Source organism: Arctopsyche grandis, unplaced genomic scaffold (assembly GCF_051622035.1).
Source record: "Arctopsyche grandis isolate Sample6627 unplaced genomic scaffold, ASM5162203v2 HiC_scaffold_23, whole genome shotgun sequence".
Lineage (NCBI taxonomy): Eukaryota > Metazoa > Arthropoda > Insecta > Trichoptera > Hydropsychidae > Arctopsyche > Arctopsyche grandis.
The window spans coordinates 488,663-495,356 of record NW_027518431.1 but is presented as its reverse complement, the minus strand read 5'-3'; positions in this window follow the sequence as shown (position 1 = coordinate 495,356).

Here is a 6,694-nt window from a genome sequence, read left to right as displayed (position 1 = left end):
CCATCACCGAAGTCAGAAAATTCGACATTGCCAAAATATCCACAAAAAGTTCTTATCATACCAAACCTCAACCATCTGAACCTAACCATCACCGAAATCAAAGAATTGGACATTAATTAAATATTCACAAAACGTGCTTACCTCACAATACCTAACCCAACCTAACCTAACTATCACCGAAGTCAGAGAATTCGACATTGCCAAAATATCCACAAAAAGTTCTTATCCTACCAAACCTCACCCATCTGAACCTAACCATCACCGAAATCAAAGAATTAGACATTGCCAAAATATCCACAAAACGTGCTTTCCTCACAATACCTAACCCAACCTAACCTTACCATCACTGAAGTCAGAGAATCCAACATTGCCAAAATATCCAGAAAAAGTTCATACCCCACCAAACCTCACCCATCTGAACCTAACCATCACCGAAATCGAAGAAATGGACATTCTCAAAATATCCACAAAACGTGCTTACCTCACTATACCTTATCCAACCTAACCTAACCATCACCGAAGTCAGAGAATTCGACATTGCCAAAATATCCACAAAAAGTTCTTATCCTACCAAACCTCACCCATCTGAACCTAACCATCACTGAAATCAAAGAATTCGACATTGCCAAAATATCCACAAAACGTGCTTACCTCACAATACCTAACCCAACCTAACCTAACCATCACCGAAGTCAGAAAATTCGACATTGCCAAAATATCCACAAAAAGTTCTTATCCTACCAAACCTCACCCATCTGAACCTAACCATCACAGAAATCAAAGAATTGGACATAGCAAAAATATCCACAAAACGTGCTTACCTCACAATACCTAACCCAACCTAACCTAACCATCACCGAAGTCAGAGAATTCGACATTGCCAAAATATCCACAAAAAGTTCTTATCCTACCAAACCTCACCCATCTGAACCTAACCATCACCGAAATCGAAGAAATGGACATTGCGAAAATATCTACAAAACGTGCTTACCTCACAATACCTAACCCAACCTTACCTAACCATCACCGAAGTCAAAGAATACGACATTGCCAAAATATCCACAAAAAGTTCTTATCCTACAAAACCTCACCCATCTGAACCTAACCATCACCAAAATCAAAGAATTGGACATTGATAAATAATCCACAAAACGTTTTTACCTCACAATACCTAACCCAACCTAACCTAACCATCACCAAAGTCAGAGACTTCGACATTGCCAAAATATCCACAAAAAGTTCATACCCCACCAAACCTCACCCATCTGAACCTAACCATCACCGAAATCGAAGAAATGGACATTGCCAAAATATCCACAAAACGTGCTTACCTCACAATACCTAACCCAACCTAACCTAACCATCACCGAAGTCAGAGAATTCGAAATTGCCAAAATATCCACAAAAAGTTCTTATCCTACCAAACCTCATCCATCTGAACCTAACCATCACCGAAATCAAAGAATTGGACATTGCGAAAATATCCACAAAAGGTGCCCTCTTCACAATACCTAAACCAACCTAACCTAACCATCACCCAAGTCAGAGAATTCGACATTGCCAAAATATCCACAAAAAGTTCTTATCCTACCAAACCTCACCCATCTGAACCTAACCATCACAGAAATCAAAGAATTAGACATAGCAAAAATATCCACAAAACGTGCTTACCTCACAATACCTAACCCAACCTAACCTAACCATCACCGAAGTTAGAGAATTCGACATTGCCAAAATATCCACAAAAAGTTCTTATCCTACCAAACCTTACCCATCTGAACTTAACTATCACCGAAATCAAAGAATTGGACATAAATAAAATATCCACAAAACGTGCTTACCTCACAATACCTAACCCAACCTAACCTAACCATCACCGAAATCAGAGAATTCGACATTGCCAAAATATCCACAAAAAGTTCTTATCCTACCAAACTTCACCCATCTGAACCTAACAATCACCAATATCAAAGAATTGGACATTTCAAAAATATCCACAAAACGTGCTTACCTCACAATACCTAACCCAACCTAACCTAACCATCACCGAAGTCAAAGAATTCGACATTGCCAAAATATCCACAAAAAGTTCTTATCCTACCAAACCTTACCCATCTGAACCTAACCATCACCGAAATCCAAGAAATGGACATTGCGAAAATATCCACAATACGTCCTTACCACACAATACCTAACCCAACCTTACCTAACCATCACCGAAGTCAGAGAATTCGACATTGCCAAAATATCCACAAAAAGTTCTTATCCTACAAAACCTCACCCATCTGAACCTAACCATCACCGATATCAAAGAATTGGACATTGATTAATAATCCACAAAACGTTTTTACCTCACAATACCTAACCCAACCTAACTTAACCATCACCGAAGTCAGAGAATTCGACATTGCCAAAATATCCACAAAAAGTTCTTATCCTACCAAACTTCACCCATCTGAACCTAACAATCACCAATATCAAAGAATTATACATTTCAAAAATATCCACAAAACGTGCTTACCTCACAATACCTAACTCAACCTAACCTAACCATCACCGAAGTCAGAGAATTCGACATTGCCAAAATATCCACAAAAAGTTCTTATCCTACCAAACCTTACCCATCTGAACCTAACCATCACCGAAATCCAAGAAATGGACATTGCGAAAATATCCACAAAACGTCCTTACCACACAATACCTAACCCAACCTTACCTAACCATCACCGAAGTCAGAGAATTCGACATTGCCAAAATATCCACAAAAAGTTCTTATCCTACAAAACCTCACCCATCTGAACCTAACCATCACCGAAATCAAAGAATTGGACATTGATTAATAATCCACAAAACGTTTTTACCTCACAATACCTAACCCAACCTAACTAAACCATCACCGAAGTCAGAGAATTCGACATTGCCAAAATATCCACAAAAAGTTCATACCCCACCAAACCTCACCCATCTGAACCTATCCATCACCAAAATCGAATAAATGGACATTGCCAAAATATCCACAAAACGTGCTTATCTCACTATACCTTATCCAACCTAACCTAACCATCACCAAAAATAGAGAATTCGACATTGCCAAAATATCCACAAAAAGTTCTTATCCTACCAAACCTCACCCATCTGAACCTAACCATCACCGAAACAAAGAATTGGACATTAATAAAATATCCACAAAACGTGCTTACCTCACAATACCTAACCCAACCCTACCTAACTATCACCGAAGTCAGAGAATTCGACATTGCCAAAATATCCACAAAAAGTTCTTATCCTACCAAACCTCACCCATCTGAACCTAACCATCACCGAAATCAAAGAATTCGACATTGCCAAAATATCCACAAAACGTGTTTACCTCACAATACCTAACCTAACCTAAACTAACCATCACCGAAGTCAGAGAATTCAACATTGCCAAAATATCCACAAAAAGTTCATACCCCACCAAACCTCACCCATCTGAACCTATCCATCACCAAAATCGAATAAATGGACATTGCCAAAATATCCACAAAACGTGCTTATCTCACTATACCTTATCCAACCTAACCTAACCATCACCGAAAATAGAGAATTCGACATTGCCAAAATATCCACAAAAAGTTCTTATCCTACCAAACCTCACCCATCTGAACCTAACCATCACCGAAATCAAAGAATTGGACATTATTTAAATATCCACAAAACGTGCTTACCTCACAATACCTAACCCAACCTAACCTAACCATCACCGAAGTCAGAGAATTTGACATTGCCAAAATATCCACAAAAAGTTCTTATCCTACCAAACCTCACCCATCTGAACCTTACCATCACCGAAATCGAAGAAATGGACATTGCCAAAATATCCACAAAACGTGCTTACCTCACTATACTTTATCCAACCTAACCTTACCATCACCGAAGTTAGAGAATTCGACATTGCCAAAATATCCACAAAAAGTTCTTATCCTACCAAACCTCACCCATCTGAACTTAACCATCACCGAAATCAAAAAATTGGACATTAATTCAATATCCACAAAACGTGCTTACCTCACAATACCTAACCCAACCTAACCTTACCATCACCGAAGTCAGAGAATTCGACATTGCCAAAATATCCACAAAAAGTTCTTATCCTACCAAACCTCACCCATCTGAACCTAACCATCACCGAAATCGAAGAAATGGACATTGCCAAAATATCCACAAAACGTGTTTACCTCACTATACCTTATCCAACCTAACCTAACCATCACCGAAGTCAGAGAATTCGACATTGCCAAAATATCCACAAAAAGTTCTTATCCTACCAAACCTCACCCATCTGAACCTAACCATCACCGAAATCAAAGAATTCGACATTGCCAAAATATCCACAAAACGTGCTTACCTCCAAATACCTAACCCAACCTAACCTAACCATCACCGAAGTCAGAGAATTCGACATTGCCAAAATATCCACAAAAAGTTCTTATCCTACCAAACCTCACCCATCTGAACCTAACCATCACCGAAATCAAAGAATTCGACATTGCCAAAATTTCCACAAAACGTGCTTACCTCACAATACCTAACCCAACCTAACCTAACCATCACCGAAGTCAGAAAATTCGACATTGCCAAAATATCCACAAAAAGTTCTTATCCTACCAAACCTCACCCATCTGAACCTAACCATCACCGAAATCGAAGAAATGGACATTGCGAAAATATCTACAAAACGTGCTTACCTCACAATACCTAACCCAACCTTACCTAACCATCACCGAAGTCAAAGAATTATACATTGCCAAAATATCCACAAAAAGTTCTTATCCTACAAAACCTCACCCATCTGAACCTAACCATCACCGAAATCAAAGAATTGGACATTGATAAATAATCCACAAAACGTTTTTACCTCACAATACCTAACCCAACCTAACCTAACCATCACCAAAGTCAGAGACTTCGACATTGCCAAAATATCCACAAAAAGTTCATACCCCACCAAACCTCACCCATCTGAACCTAACCATCACCGAAATCGAAGAAATGGACATTGCCAAAATATCCACAAAACGTGCTTACCTCACAATACCTAACCCAACCTAACCTAACCATCACCGAAGTCAGAGAATTCGAAATTGCCAAAATATCCACAAAAAGTTCTTATCCTACCAAACCTCATCCATCTGAACCTAACCATCACCGAAATCAAAGAATTGAACATTGCGAAAATATCCACAAAAGGTGCCCTCTTCACAATACCTAAACCAACCTAACCTAACCATCACCCAAGTCAGAGAATTCGACATTGCCAAAATATCCACAAAAAGTTCTTATCCTACCAAACCTCATCCATCTGAACCTAACCATCACAGAAATCAAAGAATTAGACATAGCAAAAATATCCACAAAACGTGCTTACCTCACAATACCTAACCCAACCTAACCTAACCATCACCGAAGTTAGAGAATTCGACATTGCCAAAATATCCACAAAAAGTTCTTATCCTACCAAACCTTACCCATCTGAACTTAACCATCACCGAAATCAAAGAATTGGACATAGCGAAAATATCCACAAAACGTGCTTACCTCACAATACCTAACCCAACTTAACCTAACCATTACCGAAGTCAGAAAATTCGACATTGCCAAAATATCCACAAAAAGTTCTTATCCTACCAAACCTTACCCATCTGAACTTAACCATCACCAATATCAAAGAATTGGACATTTCAAAAATATCCACAAAACGTGCTTACCTCACAATACCTAACCCAACCTAACCTAACCATCACCGAAGTCAGAGAATTCGACATTGCCAAAATATCCACAAGAAGTTCTTATCCTACAAAACCTCACCCATCTGAACCTAACCATCACCGAAATCAAAGAATTGGACATTGATTAATAATCCACAAAACGTTTTTACCTCACAATACCTAACCCAACCTAACTTAACCATCACCGAAGTCAGAGAATTAGACATTGCCAAAATATCCACAAAAAGTTCTTATCCTACAAAACCTCACCCATCTGAACCTAACCATCACCGAAATCAAAGAATTCGACATTGCCAAAATATCCACAAAACGTGCTTACCTCACAATACCTAACCTAACCTAACCTAACCATCACCGAAGTCAGAGAATTCAACATTGCCAAAATATCCACAAAAAGTTCATACCCCACCAAACCTCACCCATCTGAACCTATCCATCACCAAAATCGAATAAATGGACATTGCCAAAATATCCACAAAACGTGCTTATCTCACTATACCTTATCCAACCTAACCTAACCATCACCGAAAATAGAGAATTCGACATTGCCAAAATATCCACAAAAAGTTCTTATCCTACCAAACCTCACCCATCTGAACCTAACCATCACCGAAATCAAAGAATTGGACATTATTTAAATATCCACAAAACGTGCTTACCTCACAATACCTAACCCAACCTAACCTAACCATCACCGAAGTCAGAGAATTTGACATTGCCAAAATATCCACAAAAAGTTCTTATCCTACCAAACCTCACCCATCTGAACCTTACCATCACCGAAATCGAAGAAATGGACATTGCCAAAATATCCACAAAACGTGCTTACCTCACTATACTTTATCCAACCTAACCTTACCATCACCGAAGTTAGAGAATTCGACATTGCCAAAATATCCACAAAAAGTTCTTATCCTACCAAA